The sequence below is a fragment of the Patagioenas fasciata genome, chromosome 3 (assembly GCF_037038585.1).
Source record: "Patagioenas fasciata isolate bPatFas1 chromosome 3, bPatFas1.hap1, whole genome shotgun sequence".
Taxonomy (NCBI): Eukaryota; Metazoa; Chordata; class Aves; order Columbiformes; family Columbidae; genus Patagioenas; species Patagioenas fasciata.
In genome coordinates this window covers 28,762,458-28,782,890 of record NC_092522.1, presented here as the reverse complement: position 1 = coordinate 28,782,890, position 20,433 = coordinate 28,762,458, and the positions used below count along the sequence as shown (strand labels likewise).

At 40.7% G+C, this 20,433-nt stretch overlaps 2 long non-coding RNA genes across 2 annotated transcripts in view; both read left to right on the top strand.

The window, feature by feature from the left end:
* The window catches only part of LOC139827701 (uncharacterized), a 50,936-nt gene extending 35,196 nt beyond the window's left edge, over positions 1-15,740 (top strand). Inside the window, exon 4 of the long non-coding RNA XR_011738616.1 lies at positions 15,667-15,740. This is a non-coding gene — a long non-coding RNA (uncharacterized lncRNA). The remainder of the gene's footprint in view (positions 1-15,666) is intronic.
* Positions 15,741-18,590: 2,850 nt separating this feature from the next.
* Positions 18,591-20,433, top strand: part of LOC139827700 (uncharacterized) — a 35,701-nt gene continuing 33,858 nt past the window's right edge. Inside the window, exon 1 of the long non-coding RNA XR_011738615.1 lies at positions 18,591-18,716. This is a non-coding gene — a long non-coding RNA (uncharacterized lncRNA). The remainder of the gene's footprint in view (positions 18,717-20,433) is intronic.

Below are 20,433 nucleotides of genomic sequence, written 5' to 3'. Positions count from 1 at the left end.
TAGACCCATTTGCAATTCACCCCTTTCACCTTGACTGCAAAGATGTTTGTTCTTGTTATGACATAAGCTGAATATTTATAATAATGAGTCTTTATTGAATGGTGGTGTCCAAACTCGTGGTATTACTTGCAGCAACACTTGGGGTAATGAAGAGTTCAATATTATCAGTCACAGGCTTGGTTTTGATAGCAGTGTACTGAGTTCTGCTATGTGGAGAGACTAATGTAGCTGGACTGAAAAGGACTTTCTAAACAGCAGTTTTGCTTAGGGCATCAGCTGTCAATCATTTACTGTGAGAGCTTGCAAATGAGGTTAGTGTGCTGGGTACACATGTTATCTATTGTTTAATCAAGTCCTTGATGCAATCTTCATGGTCCTTCTGGATTCCTGGAGGAGACTCTGGATAGGGATCTAAAAAAATTGTCAAGGAGTGCACCTGGAATGACAAAGAAAGATAGAAAACTCCAGTCAGATGACATCCTTAGAGAGGTTAGCAAGCCTGATTTGGTGACAGATGAACTAGAGGGTGATGTCTGATTTCAAAGAGGGTGACTTTTATGTTTTTTGTCTGACAAAATGAAGCTGGGTGAACCAGAATTTATGAAAGATTTTTTTTTTCAAGATTATTTTAATCCATAATGAAGTTTCCCATCCATTAAATAATATTTCAACAGTTTACACTGTAAATGGGCTCTGGTTCAAACTGCACTACTAGGTCATTAGCTAAAATGTGATGACTTTTATATATAAGTTGAAGACACCTATGTCTACCCATATTGCAGTGGCAGCTACTCCCTTCTTGTCTACTAGACCAACTGATTGCTTTACAATACAACCCTATGTTTTGTACCAGCTTGCTCAAGCCTGTCCATCTCCTGGGGAGGGGACAGCCTGCCTGTGACACCTTTTCTTCTACGAACAGATAAGGTAGCTGATGTTGTACTGAAGGACAAGGAAGCATCCAAGAAATTTGCCAATTTGGTCTTGGGAGGAGGGAAAGTGACAATTTCTCTCTGTTTAGTAAGAAGGGCTGAAGCCCTCTCTCTTCACCTCCTTTTGCCCTGGTGCAATTTCTTGGTGGGATTTTGGCTTGGTTGCACAGCAAAATGAGCCTTTTGATCTTTAGTGAGGCCCCAGGACCTTGAATAATAATCACTTCTAAAATTCAACCTTCAACACGAGACTGCTATTTTAAATCATAAAGGACTACTTCTTGGGAAAGGAAAATGCATTTGGTCCCATTTGGACAGCAAATCGGAGCTGCTGCATGCCTGGCGCAAGTGGAGTAGCCAGGGGTGGTAACCTGAGCAGTGGCAGCACAGTCACTGGCACCCAGGGAACTGGTGGGTCTCTGCCCATTTTTGGTGGACAGGTGTCATTTCCACACAGTGAAAAAAACAATCCTCAGAAGCAGGCACTAATTGGCCCCCTTGTTGGCAATCTCAGCAGAGATGCCAGAGAGAATGGGCATGAAATCCCACTCAAACCCTTCGTGGTTTTCTCCTCAGGTCAAGGTTGAGGTGCTTTGGCAGAGAAGTGTGAGGAAGGCTGACACTGCTGCTGTCAGTCTCCAGGTCTGCCAAGCTGACACTTTTTTTAAGCACTGAAACACAGGGGTTTGGGCTTTTAAGATGTGTTTTTATTGCCGTGTTAAACTTTGTGCTTTCACAAGTGTTTCCTTTGTCCTTTGGGGGGGATTGTAAATGTCAGCAAACAAGGGAAATTTCTAACCTGCTCCTAAGGCAATACATGCAGCAATTTATTACCTACCTGGAGTCTGCCTTCCATAACATTTTGAACATGTACCATCATAGCACACCACCTTCTGATACACAAAATAAGGGAGATTACACTCTTTCGTATGTGGTCCGTATGACCCAGAATGGTTCAGGCCTATTATGCTTTTTTTAATAGATGCCATATAGAACCTGAGAATTTATCATCTAAATAGAAATTTCATCAAATACACTACTTCAGTATCAAATATATCAAGTGTAGAAGCTTTTTAAGACAATACGTTGATTGTAGGGAACCTAATTCAAGCGACTTGAAAGTTTGTGAGTAACATCATTGGTCTATAGAAAGACGGTTACATAAAAAAGACTCCCTGGTTCTTCGATACACACAAACAGTTTGGAGGGATGTAGATTTTAAAAACTCCTCCAGAAGGCTGTGTTGCAGCATCCCCTGGCACCACACGAAGGCTTTGGTTCAGTTCTGCGTTTACACACAAGCTAACAAGGGAGTCAGTGGGGACAGCACACAGAGCAGTCAGTCATCGAGAGCTAGGACACCAGCTTTCGCAGGGCTTGCTTTCATCCCTGCAAGTTATTTCGTAGAAAAGATAAACAATCCATTAAAAGTTGTAAGCATCTTGACTACTTTTCTGTTTTCTGAAAGCTTCTGCAGAGAGACTTATAGTCACTACTAATGCTGTTTTAGCATGAATTTCTAGCCTAGACCCTCAGGGCTCTTTACTTGTTGGATTTTTTTTTTTTTTTTAACTAGTGCTTTGCAAAACAACAGAGAGAATTAGCTCAGCTGGGAGCAGGTAATGTTGCAGAGGGATCTGTTTTCATTGTCATTTTCCTCCTTAATATTCTTTAAAGCTTTTGTGCTGCAACTAGCTCAAATAAGAACTCCACTTTAGAATTTGTGCCAGATAACAGATTTTCCCAAACTTACTGCTCTTGTTGTATATCGACCATTTTCCTGCAGATTTTGATAATCTGTTTTTATACTCTTTATCTAAAATAGGTTATGGGGAACTATTGAGATGGGGGCCTGCCTAAGGACATGCTGCATATGCTCAGATTTTGGTGCTTGCAGGTCTGCTGTGGCTCCTTCCACTATAACAAGAGTGATACAAATGAAATTAACCCCATAGCAGCAGAAAGCTGCTTACAAGCTGCACCTGTGCCCAGCTGAGTTCAGGACAGCAGAACCACAAACCAAGCACACAGACTTGCCTTTCTCTCCAACTTCTGTTTGTTTTTTTCCTGACTCTCCTAATAGCCAAAATCACATCATGTCATAATGGGAATCTGCTGAAATCCCAGCAAAGAAATTCTGGATTACAGGTGAGCAAATAGCTGAATGTGGCCAGAACAAATACCTGGGCTTGGAGAGAGGGAAAAGCTTTAATGGGGGAGCCCCTGCAACTGTGTCCGCTCGAGGGGCTGCGCTTCACAAGGATGTTAGAAAGGTTAGAGTTCAGGAAAGAGCGACAGAAAGAATTACCTGAATGTAAACCTGGCTTGGAATGCAGGAGTCAAGGATCTTAATGCATTTTGTTCATCAAAGAGAAGGTTAAACAGTGATAAAAATATCTACAGGGGAAAAAATACAGCAGTAACGTAAGCAAAAGGTTGTAAGAGAGTCCAGTGCTGGAAAGTGAGGCTTGACTAATTCAGGCTAGATATAAGGCACACTTTTATCAGGGAGGATAATTAACTGATGGAACAACTTAAGGACTGAAGTGGTTTCTCTGTCACTGTCACAATATTGCATGTTGTGACTTATGATGTGCTGCAGTTTAATCATGGCTTTTGGATTCTAAAGGGAAGATAATGGGGATTCAGGCAGTGGGGAAGAGATCGAAAGAAGTGATGAACACTGATGCTTGTCTGTTGTTAAATATCTATGAAGTTTATCGAGTTTGATTTTCACAGTATGTATTTTTTTCCACCTTTCCTTTTATTTTCAGAACCAAAAATTTCCTTTTTTGTTCTATCTTATTTTTTATTTTGTTTTATGACATACACAGTGTTTCTACTAATCTGAAATAACATAACTTTTAAAAAAAATAATTATTAAAGAGCTGACTTGCTTTAGTGCCAAACAGTTTTAATGCACCCAAACTGGAGAGAAGATTCTGTTCCAGGAGGTTTAAGTAGCAACTGTCTCAATCTTACTATAGTCAAGTACAAAACCCACCAAGTATAATTCTATATTTGCATGTGTAATGCACTATAAATATTGACATGTTCGAGAAAATACCAATAGATTGACATAGCATAAAAAAAAATTAAAATATAATTCTGAAATTAAGTAATTCCTAAATGTAAAGTGTTCAAAGTTAATTTTTTATTGTGCCTTTTTTTTCTGATGAAATTTTTTCCAAAATTCACATATCTTTTTGCATCAAGATGGGTATGTTTGTAGGAGTGCCTATTTAACAGTATAATTCGGAACAGCTGTAAGTGTGACTTCTTTGCATTTGGAAGGGTGAGACCTGCATTCCAAGGATTCAAACGTCTTTGTTTCCCTGTTGTAATCACTTGTATTGTAGATTTAATTCCACTTTGATGTCTTATATTCTTGTTTAGTTCTGTCAGTATTTAGATATAATCAACAGTAGTTTTGAAAAAGAGGAAAAAAGAATTGAAAATATGAAATGTGAGATCAAAAAAGACAAAGGCTGGAAACTGTTATTGCAAGGCTATAACAAGGTAAATTGAAATAAAGGCCAATTAGGCAGCCCCAGGGAGAGGTTTAAGGGAAGTTATCACCCTGCCTGGTCAGAAGACAAGCAATAGGTGTTTCAAGTGTTCCAGGCTCTGATCCGTTGAATGAATGCCCCTGTAGTGGCAGCACTGCCAATACATGTTCCCAAAGTAGTACTTCCTCTGAGCTTCATCTTTTAAGTATTTCATACTTTTGGCATGTAAAGATTCTCTCTGTTCTTCTCTTTGATCTCAGATATATGATCAATATACCATGTATCAGATGGGCTATGTTCAATGCCTTCACTTTAGCTTTAGTTGATGCGTTTTTAATTTTTTTACCTATCTGATCAGGTACCACAGAGTAGCAACGCTAATGCTCATTTACTCCTGTTCCATGCTGAGTGGTGAACTGGTGCATTGTAAAACTTCCATAATCTTGCTTCAGTCAGAAGCATCCAAGGATGTTGTCTAGAAGGTCAGTGAACGTGATTTAAACGTAGATGTGTCTGCCAGCTACTTGCAGTGTGAAACAGAGTGAGTAAATCTTTGTATTAGCTCTGATAAAACAAATAATTCAGAGTAAGAAAAAAAAAAAAACAAACAAACAAAAGAAAGCAAAGGTTTTACTGGTGATCAGTAAGCATTTAAGTAAAATTAAATTTCTATTGATTTAAACAGAAAGGAGGTATGAGTGATGTGAATTACATAAAGAAGTATAATAGGAATTACACAGCTGTGTTAATTTTATGTACTGGTAAATGTACAAAATATAAGCTTATTATACAATGCTGCTGGGTATAGCACCAGGAATAAACTCTTTTCTGCTGCAATGCCTACAAGACTATGCCAGTTCATATATATTTTGGGTTTATTTTGTTTTTTTACCTTTTATTGTCACCTCATTCTCTCTTGTCTTTCCCCTCGCCTCATGTTTGCTTTGCCCCTGTTGCATCTGCTTGTAACCTGGACTGTAAATTATCCAAGGTAAAAGGCCATCCGTTTAGTAAGTGCGTGTGTGTGTAGTGGCTGATACAGTAGAGCACCACAATAATTATATCAGTTGTGCTGGAGTCCAAAAGACTGCTAATGGAGCTGTGCCCAGGAAGGGAAGTTTGTAGGATTAGATTGTTAATATCCAGCAGAATTCATAGCAGTTGTAAAGGAGCAGCAGATCTATGGTGAATATTGCCTGGAGCATACAGCTTTGGCTGAATGGGTCAGGGCGAGGAAAGGTAACCAAGCAGGTCTTTTCATAAAGATCCTGACTTCTGCAATCCCGTTTTGGGAAAGAGTTAGCTTTGCTTGAGGTAGAGGATGGATTTGGAAACAGATGTAGTCAAGAGTAAGAGGAGCTGTGCTGCTAACTCAACACCACTGAAGTCAGTTGAATATTTACCTCTAATGTCCGTGGATGGTGTTATGGATCGGTTCCCATGGGATTAGTGCCGTCTCCCTGCTGCTCACTGTGTGGCTCCTGAAAGACGGTCTGAGCTCCTGCACACCCTGATCACGTGGGGACGTTCCTTTAGATAGTAAAAGTGTCAGAGAGTCAACCTTGAATAGTGACATATAACTGAACTACTGCAAAACTGTGAATTAAGTTGGGAACTTGGAACTTTCTCTCATTTAAGGAACCGTGAGAGAGAACAGGGCTGGGACTGAGCAAAGTCACTGGCCAAAGTGTTAAGAGAGATAATTTCTGAGGCATGGGAAAATCACAAGATAACAATATCCTTGGGAAGCAGCATTTACAGCACTGGATGGTGCAAGACAATAAAGGTGGAAGAAGTTTCTAGAGAAAGCATCCTTAAGATTATTACAGTTTTTGATGTGATAAACATCATTCAAAGCAAACAGAACAGCTGCAAAATATGATAAAAATCACTTGAAAGTTCATTGATTTTGCAGTAAAACTGTAAGTACTTCACTTTATAATAATTGTTCCTCTCATGCTCTCAAATCTTGTACTTGAGTTACAAGAGTATTCAGGTCAGGGTTGCATTCAGAAAATAGGCACAAAAAGACAATGAAGCTCAACTAGAGAGATACTTTAATCATGAGCTAATTTACAAACCAAAGCAAAACAAAATCATTTTTGTCTAAGATTATTAGAAGATGCTAATTTTCTGCCTAAAATTATCTTTTTCCGTAACCTAAAAGAGAAATAAAACCCCAACTCTTATCTTCGTAATTAAATTTCGTGACTTGGCTTACATGGTTGGTTGGACTTTTTTTTTTTCTTGTCTGAGGACAATGTGCATGTGTTATTCAAATATGAGCTCTTCTGTAGTATAAACTCATATAAACATTGTCCTGATGGTACTAAACTAATGATAGTGCTCTTTGTAATAATTTTCTCTTGGCTTGTAGCTATATTTAAAATAAGTGAGCAGCTTTTATGGAAGAGAGATGTGTGAGAATGGAGTCCTGCTAAGTGTATGCAGCCTTGTAAAATTTGTAAGAGACTTAATATAACAAAACAAACCAACAAAACCCACCCAAACCTAGCAATTTAAAGTGATGTTGGGTAGCAAGAACATTTCTGTGGTCATATGATAAGGTCACTCAACCATGAGAACTAGGCAAGGGAAGAAGAGAGAATATTAATTAGAATTTTAAAAAGTGATTATATCCTTTGTAATAATTTTTATTTTCGGGAAACCTTTACCAGATATATATATTTTTTTCTTTTAAAACAATCACGACAGTGACTCTGCGTATGTACACACGCAAATACTTGCACACAGTTGCTTGCAGACATTTGATATTAATAAATTTTGATGCACATTTGTAATTTTGCATTAAAGTTTTCTTTAGATATCATTGCATAGCCATCTTAAAGGCTCTCTAGAGCCTTTATGCACATTTTCTAGCCTATTAATAATTTGTCTAATAAACGAGTCTTTAGCTCAAGGGGTTATTAATGTACTTAGTTTAGACATGGGCTTAAGAACTTCACTGAATTTGGTCTTGTGGGGTTGGACACCATCCAGTCTGGAACAGAAGTGGCATCATGTACTTTAAGAGACCCTTACACACTACAAGCAGTGGGGTATGGTGAGTTAGAAGGCTCACTGAGTGCACTGTGTATGGGAAGAATTATTTTGCACGAGCTCTTAGTCAAATCTGCAACACTGCCCTCTCCCAATACGTGAACACCTGAGTGTGCTGGCAAGCAGAGGAAACTATGGGTGAAATTACTGCCAGAAGTGGTTTAGTTTCTGAGTGCTTTCAAGTTTTTTAAATCATACAGCCCAATAGCCACATGGGGTTTTTTATTATTATTTAAAATGCTTGATAGCCTTCAGTTCTGTCCTATACTAAATGATAATATACATTTCAAGTCTTTCATATTAGTGAAGCTCAAACATTAATAATATAGCCCTTAATTTCAAAAGACTGTGCTTGCACCAAGGCAAATGTCATCAAAGGTGCAAGCCCATTATTTTTCTTTTTTTGGATACCTCGTGGCATCTTTTGTGAGGCAGCTCATCTTATTTTGTCCTCCTCTTTGTTTACAGACTGTGCAGTCTGTGCCTGCTGCAGCGCTGGCGCTCTCGGTGCGATATCTCCTTCTTTCCATCACCCAGGGCAAAGATGGACCTAGACCTTGTACCAGCTGCCTGAGCTTCAGTTCCCGGGGACTCCTCCAGCTTTATCTTCTCCAATTCATTCTGACTGCTGTGCTGCTGGCCAGGCCTGCTGCTGCACCCAAATAATGCCCCACCTTGAAGACTCTCTCTTGCCTGCTTCTCTTTAGTTTGCTCATTAATTAGTGCTGGCTAAGTCACTGATTGTGTCCTCTTTCCACATTTCTGGTCAATTCTTCTAACTATATGAGTCTGATCACCCTGGTGTACTCAGTAAAATACATCTTTCATTGCTGCTGTCAGCAGTCTGCAATCCTATCACTGCCAATTTGTCAGGTTTCCCAGGAGCCAGGGCGCCAATATTTTTTTAATTCTCCTATGTGCACCAGACAAAGGCACAGTGCAACTGAGAATACTGGGTGTTGGAGTGTTACTATTGACTCTTGGAGAGTTGGGCAGCGAAAAATTTAATGAAATATAACAAGGGAAAGTGTAGAGTATTGCATCCAGGCAGGAACAACCCCAGATTCCAGTATAAGTTGGGGAATGATCTGTTGGAGAGCAGTGTAGGGGAAAGGGACCTGGGGGTCCTGGTGGACAACAGGATGACCATGAGCCAGCACTGTGCCCTTGTGGTCAGGAAGGCCAATGGCATCCTGGGGAGGATTAGTAGGGGGGTGGTTAGTAGGTACAGAGAGGTTCTCCTTCCCCCCTACTCTGCCCTGGTGAGACCACACCTGGAATATTGTGTCCAGTTCTGGGCCCCTCAGTTCCAGAAGGACAGGGAACTGCTGGAGAGAGTCCAGCGCAGGGCAGCAAAGATGGTGAAGGGAGTGGAGCATCTCCCTTATGAGGAGAGGCTGAGGGAGCTGGGTCTTTTTAGCTTGGAGAAGAGGAGACTGAGGGGTGACCACATTAATGTTTACAGATATATAAAGGGTGAGTGTCACGAGGATGGAGCCAGGCTCTTCTCGGTGACAGCCAATGGTAGGACAACGGGTAATGGGTGCAAACTGGAACACAAGAGGTCCACTTAAATTTGAGAAGAAACTTCTTCTCAGTGAGAGTGACAGAGCCCTGGAACAGGCTGCCCAGAGAGGTTGTGGAGTCTCCTACTCTGGAGACATTCAAAACCCGCCTGGACGCCTTCCTGTGTAACCTCATCTGGGTGTTCCTGCTCCAGCAGGGGGATTGGACTGGATGATCTTTCGAGGTCCCTTCCAATCCTTAATATTCTGTGATTCTGTGAAAACTCAAACCCTCTGTTCTGCTTCTTGCCATTTTGACCTCAGGGTTATACGCTGTGCACCAAGTTTCAGAAGTGCGTGGTTGTGATAGACTGAAAAGAGCGTTTGCAAAAATGTATTTAATATAATACTGTTAAATCTTTGTGAGCCTGTGTTTTTATGCAGAGAAGCCAGAGGAATGGGGCTATTATACAAGGTCGTGTGTTTACATGTCCTTTTTTCAAGGTCTATCTGCAAACATTTGAGAGCAAGTTTAAATGATGCTGCTGAGATAATCTTCCCATCTCTTTTATGAAACAAGGGGTTTGACTGTTCTCAAGTAGCATTAAACCACTCGGCATTGGGAAGAGCCAAATACTGCCTGGTCTGCAATGAATTCAGAGCAGTAGGTTTTTGAGTAAGAGTGTGCTGTCACTTTTGACTCTGAAAGCTCTCTAATTTCTCCTCCCTCTTATTCATGTGTTTGACTTCCTCTGAACGTGAGCATTTGTAGTCTGAGAGTTTTTTTCTCTTTTCATTTGGTCTTACAATATGTAATACTGAGTAATGCCAGTGGAAGAGCACTCAATGCACTCCTGTTTCTGCTGACAGCCAACACATTATGCAGACAGCGTAGTTCACTATAACACATTGAAGTTCTTCCACTAGACATATGGCCTATATGTACTTTATTCCTGAGCTTTGCCTTGACACTGAAGAAATTAGTTGTACGAAACCCTGGTATTTTGTTCGTGTTGTCTTTGTAGATGTCCTGCTGCAAGAGGAAGATTAAATTTGTAGGCAATGCCAAGGCCTGGGCTGAATTTGTAATGATGCTTCTCAAAGGGCAGACAAAGCGTAGATGAGTTTCTGGAGCCTTTTCCCCATAGGGATGGTGTTCTTGGGTGCCTCTAAAAGCACAGGACCATCCCATAACTTTCTTCAGCTCTTCCAGTGCACCTGTGAAAGAACCAGCTCCAGACTAACAGCCTGGGCAGTGAGTAAATCTGGCCTCAAAGCCATTGATAAAACAGAAGTGGCTACTAAGTTCTCAGATTTTAATAGCATAGCAGGACACCAAGCTGATTGATGAAGAGACTATAACATCTACGTGTGTCCATTTCCATGTTAAACTCTTCTTGTTCTTCCAACAGGCCTTCAGCTATTATTTAATGAAGTGTATCTACTAGTCACTGTAGATCAGTCTCTCCAGAAGCTCTTTGAGTTACCTCTCACTTCAGGGCTGAGACGTGGTTACGGTTGGCTTAGTATTTGGGTTGTAAGCCATTTCATGAGACTGTCAGCAGAATTACTTCTGTCCAATTTGGACAAATGTTGACTCTCCTTTTTTCTTAATTTAAAGGGATTATGCAGCTGCTTATTCTGTCTTCAGGAACATAATCAGTCTTCCAAGGTTTGAGAAAAGTTGATGAAGCCAACACCTGAAATCAAAAGCTCTGCATTGTAGTCTCTCTGATGAAAAGTTATTAAGAGTCAGTGATTAATCATTTTGTAACCTTTTGACTTAACAGTCACTGGACTGCTTTCTGCTGGATTTATTTTTGGATCGCTTGTAATTCACAACTGTGTAGAGTTTGGTTCATTAAATTGCAAAAGTTTTCAAGCCAATGCTTACATTGTCCATCAATATCTTGGCAGAATTATCCATGATTCTCCTTAATTGAGGGAAATGGTGAGAATGGGCATCCAATTAGGGCATTCATTGTCTGAAAAATCCATTTCTGTTTACGCTTCTTGGAAGCTTTCTCAATATGCTGTGTTGTACTGGCCTGAGAATCACACTGGTCCTGACCTACTTGGCCCGTTAATCTTGTTCATCCTCTGTCTGTCCCTTTGTCAGACTTTTGTTGTCAAGGATTCTGGGACAAAATATGTAGATGTCTTTGTCCTTCAGATATTCCTTGAAATGCCAACTTTCTGGGCACTCTAAAACTGATGAGCTTACTAGGTGAGTGAAAAACTGAGCCTCTTACAGTTATTTCTCATGAGAGAAGATTCTTCATGAGGTATTTCTGGAGCACTCTGACAACATACCCCAAATCACAGCACAGTGCACTGTAGAGATTACCTTCCTGCTTGTGGTGCAAAGACCAATTTGCCTTTTTCCCCCTAAATGTTGAATTAGGTCTCAGGTGGGATGGCTTTGCACTGAGCTGCACACTGCAGTGCTGCTGTGCACTGTGGAAATCCCTAGAACATCGAGGAACTGTCAATCGTTGATCACCCACAGCACCCAGACAGGCTGGTGGGCAGAACAGCATCTCATACCATGAGTTCACCGGGATGTAGGGATGGATGTGGAGGCTGAAGGTAGGGAGGGAGTGTGGTTGTCTGGGCTGTTGTCTCTGCAGAAGTGACGTTTTCTGTACTAGAATTAGTGTAATACCACTGGCGTGCCCACTTTTAACAGCTACATGGCTGTCATGGCATCCTTGGTTCTGCGAGGACTGGGCTGGGGAGCACCTTCTGCCTTAGTCACGTTTGCCATTGCTAAAATCAGCATTATGACTTTTACCACAGGTGTCTAGTTTACTTCTTTATCAAGATTCGCAGGTTAACAAGATTTAAGTAATAATAGTGGTGACAGTAATAATACTAGTGATCCCCCTGTGCTGATTTTGCAGCACATTTGCAGCAGCCTGGCATTGCAGGGACATGAGGAGCGCTGTTAAAATGCACAGGCTCAAGACCCCTTGCTGGAGACAGCCTGACAGACCATGGCAGGAGCACTGCCATGAACACATTGAAAAGGAGGATTGACACCCCCTTTGCTTTGCATCCTGCGATTTGGGATATTTTCCTGGTATGAAAGAGCCAACATACACTCAAACGAGATTCTAGCCCTGTGCAAGTGAAGCCAGATTTGGCCTAACGATGAAAATTCAACTGTCTGCCTATAACCTTGTGTTCAAAAATGTGACCACAGCATTCCTCTGTGTAGCTGTGATGTGAGTGTATTTTTAAAATACACTCATTTGAAATGTCCTTCTTAAGTATAGCGAGAGTCCTATAGTTAAGGGATCTTGGTTTAGGGGAGGAGGGTTGATTAGAAATAATAATAAATTCTGTAGAATATGTGGCCATGCCACATTCAATCTGGTAAACCTCTTATGTCTCACAACCCGATCATGAATTTTCTGTGTCAGTGGGTGTGTAATCACTCTTAATACAATGATTTACAGTTTGTGTGCAGACAACAGATAGATACACTCAAATTAAGAAAGACCATCCAGAAACTGTCATATTTATAATTAAATAACATTCCAACATTGTATGTGCAGTGAGACTAAAATCTGTTAGGAGTCAGGAAAATGTAGCAGTAATTTTCATCGGAAAATCTGTATCATTAAGGAATTCTCCAAGATTAGACCCCTACAAGCATTAGCTTGTGAACACTGGGGAAAAAAAAAAGAGCAACAGCTTTAAGCATTAATGTGGTTAATCCCACAGCGTAGCACTTGGTTAGAGTCAGGATTTGGAATTATAGCTCAAATGGTGATATTTCAAGGGGAAGGTCAGTTTGAATCAGTGATAATACTTTGCATTTTTACAGTGCCTTCCGAATAAGAACCTCAGAGGGGTTTATAGACATTAGTGAATTAAGGTTCTCAGATCTCTGCCAAGACTGCAGGTTTATCCCTGTTTTATAGAGGGGGGAAACTGAGTTATGAAGAATTGAAGTGGCCCTGCAGTAAGAGCAAAGGCTGGTGCTGTGCGGGGTGCTCCCGGATCAGGGCAGCTCAGTAGGGTACGACTGTGGAGAGTGGGACATGCCCCTGTCAGCAGCAGGGATACAGTGAAGGGGAACCTCAGGAGAATGAGTTTGGCGCTGGCGTTTTGTGGCTAAGAGTCAGCAGTTTATTTCCTCTTGTTATCTTGTGATGTGCTTTGCTGCAGCTCTTCAACACGGGCTTCTTAGGGCACTTCCCATGCACAGCAGCTGAGCTGTTCCACACTGTTCTCTGTCCTGGGAGAGCCCGCTTCACTTCCACTTGACAACAGTTTCTAAAATAGATCTTTAACTATTGTGATTCAGTGGGAGACAGGTTTTCTGGTGTTTTGGGGGGCACCAATGGAATTCTGTGCTGGACAGGAGTACTGTTCTGACATAGCAGGAAGCAGGGGTAGGAATTGAGGACATGGACAAGCATCCCACCTCAGAGTTCCATATTTCTTTTTTGATATTGGTTGCAGTACATGGCTTATAACACAACTTACTGTTCAGAGTGAGACTCAATTGAAATCAATTGCTAATTAAATTTATGTCTAAATTAATAAATCACAACTATTCAGATCATGTTCATATGAATAATTTCTATTATGGTGAACATAATTATTAGATTCAGCATTTAATGAACCATATTGTTCAATGAAATTCTTGTGACAATTGGGACTAATAGAATATGTTAACCTTTATTCGCCTCAGCTTGACACCACATTAGACCATGAATTAATATACAAGTGCCTAGAAGAGTTTCATAATTAAGTAGCCATTGTGATTCCTTTGGCCTGTCGGATGAGTTACTTATCCCATGTCCTTTCTTTAGAAAGCAGCATTTGAAGCAAACCAATAAAGGTCTGCGAAATGCGAACAGGGTGTTCTGTTCTTTGTTGTCCCTCTGCCTGTGCAAGTAGCGTCCTGAACAGTTTGTGTGCATGCTAGTGAGATTCAATTACATGCGTTACCTCCCATAAACACTTCAGCTCAGCTTGCTTCCTCCCCTCCCCATGCCACAACCTTGAAAGAAGAAAGAGCTGGGAGCTTCCAATCTCTGTGGCTCCTAAATACATGCAAGTCCTAAAAATTACTGTATGCTAAAAAGATATTGTCCAGAAATGCATGTGTGCAAATGTGCTGTCCCAAGTAAATTCCTATGTCAATTACTTTTGCCTATTTTGCCACTTGCATTGCAGAGGAGAAAGCCTGGAAACAGTTTTTCTTTGGTAGGCTAGAAGGCAAAAAAGGAATAGGTAAGTAGGAACCCAAGGGATTCCAGTCCTCTAAACGCTTTGCAAATAGGTTTACAGGGAAGGGAAAGGCTGGTAATGCTGGAAGCTAGGTCTCTGTGATACAGAGCTTTATGTTATCCCATGGGCCTGATGACTGGAGGTTAAGCCCACACAGCCCCATGGAAAGATTTTAAACCCCACATGCCATGTACTAAGGGACTTAGTTTAAAGACTTTAGTGTGTCTTGTTCCACTCTGAGGAATGTAATCCCTTGCACTGAACAACTAAAGACATTTAGTAACTACAAAGATATTTCTAAGTGAAAATCTTGATGTTCTTGAAAAAAACCCCTAAAATAGCAACAACAAAGAACTGCTGAAGGAAACGAAGCAATAGCACTGAGCTTTGCGACCTAGAAAATGAAAGCCAGGAGTCCACTTGACTTGATCAACTTCAGTTTGCATCTGTAGTAGTCCCTGGTTTCCATCTTGCCCATTGGGCTCCTGCATGTGAGTTTATCTGCTGGGACCCACCTTTCTCAAAATTTAAAGATGTTTTCGTGAGGCTTATTAATAAATGCTATCGCTCCTCTTATTTTAAATGACAAGGTGGGATAGGATCATCATCACAGTTCCAAATTTATAGCTGGAGAATCAAAGTACTAAGGGATTACTCAAGTGTAACAGAAATTTAACTAAGACAGAAAAAACTCAGAATATAGGGAAATGTTTTCTGTTGTTCGCCTTTGCAGAGTGTCAACAGGTTAGGAATAAAACAAGATACATGGTTTTTTATGTCTGGATTCTTTTCACATATATGAGCAGCAATATTTTGTGGCAGTTGTTTTTATTCTATAACAGCAAGTAGTGAGGCACCATGAAAATAACTTGCTGAGTAGAAGGAAGAAAGGCCAAACTTGTTAAGGAAATAATGTTACTTTCAAGGTTCTCAGGGGATATTAGAAACAATGGAGAGTAAAACAAATATTAGAATTGCATATAAAAGGTACTTGACATTTTCTATCTCTAATGGCCCAAACAGCATTACTGCAAAATGCTGTGATGTTATTCTATTGGCAAGAATACAAAAGGGAGCAGGCCTAAGAGATGCCAGCTCTTATTTTATTAAGAACTCAAAGAACAGAAAAAGGAATAGGTAAATTAAATTGTAAAAAGAGCTAGAAATATAAATGCGTTTAGTTATTAAAGCCCATTTAATAGCACAACTTTCATAATTAAAGTGACTCACCCTGCAGCTAGCAAGAACACAGTGTCACTGCCTGTAGTTTGCGTGAAAGTCTTCATGGACGTGTTGTGCTCTTTACTCAGACTTGTCCACATAGAAATGGAATCTATATCTGTTACATAGTACACATATCTACTTGTATCTCTAAATGTATTAATAGTTTCTTCTTTTCATTTGTTTCTGCAGGTTCTCTGCTTTCATGCTACAGCTTCTCGTTCTGCTCAGTAACGCTTCATTCACAAGCTTCTGCGAGGTCAGCAACAGGTGAGCAAACACCATTTAAAACCAGTTCTAGTAATGGGTGGGAGCACAGAGCAGTATGGTTGTGTCCTTTCTTAGACGAGTTTAAACAAAGATTGCGAAAATACAGGCGTGGATATGTGTACTAATGCGAACAGCTGTGCTTCTTTAAGGAATACTGTCCCACCCCCTGACAAAACCGAGCATTTCACCCCATCCTGCTCTGCTCACAAACTAACTCTGGTGTTTTAATGACAAGTCTGTCTTTACATGGAATTTCAAACCTTGGAGTAAGTTGGGCAAGCAATGGTGGTGAGACTGTGCAGTGTAGGGCTGGGTGGTGTTTTTTTTTTCTTTTTTTTTTTTTACCCTTTAGTTATCAGTACCTTTCCTTTCATGTCCAGGACTGGTAGGTGAAGTAAGACATGTGCCAGTTAATTCCTTTGGTCAGGCTCAGTTTGATACGGATGCCATATTTCTGGTTTGAAGAGCACGGGTTTGCCGCAGAGCAGTGAAGGCAGGAGCGAGGCAGGAGCAGGTAGGACACAGAAAGCAAGCTGCCCTCATCCCCGTACCCCTTCCGTCGGCCAGAGGTGTCAGGCTGGGCATGTGGCAGGGGTGAATGCACACTGTGAGAAGCAGTAAAATAACTTCCCAAAGTCAGGGAGAGCAGGGTAGAAAACTGACTTGCTGAGTCGCAATCTGCTTTTGGCAGAAAAGAGCTACACAGCACCCCTTGCTCCGAGCAGATTGTATAGTTACCTTTTAGCCCTTTGCTAGTTGTTGACAGAGTTTGTTCTGTTCACACTGCAATACAGGGACATTAGCTCACAACTTCCATTAATGTTAAATCTGGAATTTTAAAAATAGAAGGCACATACAAGGATTTACTAAATACATTATTATTGATTAATAATTTCAAATGTCTTTATTATATACTACAATATGAAAGGATTATATAATACAGATGTCTGTCTGTATGGTCCTGGAAACTTGCATTTCCATCTTTTCCACAGGAGGTGGCCTGACTTTCAGGACAAATATTAGTCCTTAATGCTGAGTTTTCACTATAGTTTTAGCATGGATCTGGTGGAGTGGAGGACAAATATTTATTCAGACCTATAGCAAAACTGTTTACTTAACATATATGGTCCCACAGTTTCTTTGAAATTTGGTTCTTTTCCTACTTGAACTGTTTTGTTGTTGTTAATTGCTGGCCTTTATTAGTTAATATATAAAATTCTCTGTTTGATTTACCTGCAAGCAGCTTTGTAATTGCTTTTGGATGCAGTATTATTTTTGCATTACACTTTGGGCCTGATATTGCTCGATGAACTGCTTATGCTGTTGGAACGAGACTGATTTATCCCAGCTGCAGGGCTGCTTGGCATTATTTCTTTTTTTCTGACCAGTGTGCATCAAGGAGAAGTGATGGCAATGGGGCACCTTGACTTTTTCAGCTTCTGACCAGTGGTCCTGTCCAGGCTGTGACAGAGGAACAGTTACATAGAAAATAACTGTGGAAAGTCGGTTCTGTTTTTCAGTCCTGAATGCTTTTCTTATCTTTCTTGCTCTATTTTGTATCAGCTGAAAGGAGAAATGTGTGGTCATTTTCTGTGCTTTAAATCAACATCTCACTGCTATTAAACTGCTATAGTGTTGCATCAGAACTGAAGAAATCTGATGTTATTTTTTAGTTGAGATCTTATAGTCCGCGCAAAAATTTTAACCTTCATTTTATGAAATTCTTTCAATTCTATTTCTTCTTGCATGTCAATATATATTTAACATGTATTCATTGACAACTGTGAGATGGAAGAGAAAAGGATGGCCATAAATGCTTTTGATAGTTGTGACAAAAGGCTGTAGAGGTGGGAGGAGTGTAAGACCTGCTTGGAGCAAAAGAGAACTTATGCAAAGCTGGAGCCTACAGTGTCACCCATAGTTGATGTGGCTGTTACAGGTCTGATTTTGTTATGGAGGCTGTCTAACCACTGGGATCATCTTCATTGTTGTATGGAAAAAGAGGGAAAATTGCATGTGTGTGTGACAAGCTAATAGAGCCAATGAGGTTATTTTATTTGGGTTTGTATCCAGAACTTAGAAAGGCTCAAATTCTTATTGTAATTTGGTCATTACATTATTCTGTGGCCCTATCCACTCTACCTCAGTATCCCACCAGTAGACCTGATGCTAATTTAATAAATCAGCAAATGTTTAAAAAATATCTTGAAAAAATCCAGCTTTTCTTAGGCACTAGATACTAATCTCATGCTGATTCCCTCAGCTTGTAGTTTGGAAAAAGTTAGGAGCTTGATGAGAATATAAATATTTGTTTCAGCTTGAAGATCCCTGGCATATTTGGAAGGCTGTAGACATGAAAAACCAGCACTTCTGCTGGGGCAGGTACCTCCCGTGCTCTCAGGAAGGAACTGCAAGACAGTCTTACGGGCCCACGCTAAATCAAGGGCATATTCTACTTGAACCATGCTGGCCTCCCCACACACTGTGGGTCTAACCTGTGGCTTAGCCAAGATCCCATCTGGCAGCTGTTTTCCTGCTGCTCTAGGCCATGGCTGAAAATGGGAGAATTCTTTGGCCTCTGTGTTGTCAAATGGGTGCTGCTGTGCTGTACCCCAAATCTCAACACCTCCGAAGCTCACGTGTGTATGGAGCTCCCCTAAGCCTGGCTGTGAGCTGAGCTATCCCAGCTGCTTCCTCCAGCTTGTGATATGAATTTTCATCACAGTGGAATTTAGGAAGGAATTGCTCTGATTCTAAAGCTCATTGGTTGCTAATAATAATAACAATAAAAAGAGCCATTTCTTAAGGACTGAAAACTAATCAGGGAATGTGTAGTTTCTGTGTCTCCTGCAGGTTCTTGTCTTGTGGGACCGCCAGACCGCCCAAGCCACGTGACTGGCTGTCTGATTTCCGACTCAAGCTTTTCATTTCCTAAATGATAACGGATAAAAGATAAAATCTGGCACACACAGGTAATCTTTGCCATCTTAATATTTGTTAAGCTTTTTGATTTACTGAGAAGTTAAAGTCACTGCAGGTCACAAAACCTGCACATTAGATCTGCTTCATAAAACACTGTGAGTGAGTGAGTGAATGCTTTAGTCATTCATTTCACCATCTTTAAACCAATGTAGCTGAAGAATTGCACCTCCAATTTATAAATCTTTCAATTTATTTCTGATTCCAGTTTATAGGATGAGACTATATCCAGCTTTCCTCAGCCATTTGTGCAGAGCTAGAGAAGAAACCTAACATATTTCTTGCATAATGGAGACTTGATCCAGCTTACATTTGTTAAATCATCCAAAAGGAAATATTCTCACTAGGAAACTTTTGCACACAGTTAACGGATCCAATTTGACCTGTGTTTTAAATTTCTGCAATTCTTCTGCATATAATCTCTCTTTATCCCTCCCAACCCCAGTGCACACCCTCATCCCTCCTTTCTGCAAAAGAGAAATATGATTATTGTAGTCTCTCTGTCTCTGTTTTACACATCTGCTCCCCACCCTTTTTCTGAAGGAGACACACGATCCACAGAGAAATTAGAGATGATCTGAATCATTTTTGGATACCTACTGCTATGGGATGTGTGGAGGCCCATGGGTAGCTCAGGTTTCACATCTGCCAGCTTTTCAGAGGATGTGATCAAGGGCAGAAACAAGCGGATGATGATGATGATGCCACGGAAACTGGTGTGAAGGAAATGGGATCCCTCCTCCCGGAAACACATGTGCCCCCTAGCCCAAGTCAAGATCATTTGGAGGTAGTAATAAGGCTAACACAAAGGAAAGTGAATTTTAAATAATGCATTATTAAAAAAGGGGAGCCTATGTCTTTAAAATACAGCATCTGATTTACTATCAGCTTTAGATTTGGGCATGGTCTTTGACCTTGAAACGCTGACAGAGTAAAAAAGAGTGAGATGGGTCAAAGAGTCTGTCAGACAAGGTGAGAGATACTGAGCTTGCCTCTGATCTCACACCAACATGCGGTGGTGTAACTCCATTGCCCTCTGTAGATTTATGCAAACATATGGAGTGAAAAACCTGCCCCAGAATGTTTCAGTATTAAAACAGACCCTTCTTTTCTATGGCAATGTAAAAGCCTTACAGGAGGAACACACAAGGTTCCAAAGGGTAAAATTTTTGGCTTGGATTAATACTGCTTCCAGCTACCCCAATGCAGAAACTTCTATCCAATTAGCTGACCTTGATGGATAAATTCCTCCTTTTTATCTTCCTCCAACCTTTCCCATATTCCATCTCTTCTTCTCCTTGATCCTCCTGATAAAGTCAGGCTGTCCTTCCAACTGTGATCAGCAGAGCCTTTAGCCAGTGCATAGCTCACTCTCCAAGGACTCCTGATGCCAGGGGCTCCTTTCATTTTCTCTGCAAATACTTTTTAACAAATTCAAAAGACCTTATTGGGAAAGGAATGAAATACATTTGTGTGTAGTGATGTATCTGCTAAACGGTGTACGCTTTTCTCCATGTGGTTCTCAAGGGACTTACAGGCACGTTCTGTGGGCAGAGCACATGGAATTGCTTAGATGTGTTGTTTGCCTAGTGCAATATTTTTCTAAGTACCAGGTCCTTACAGAGAACTAGGAACACACACAGTTTTTTGGAAACTTCCTGAGCTGAATGGGCTAAATTCAGACTGCCCTGTTGAGAGCCTTGCTTTGCC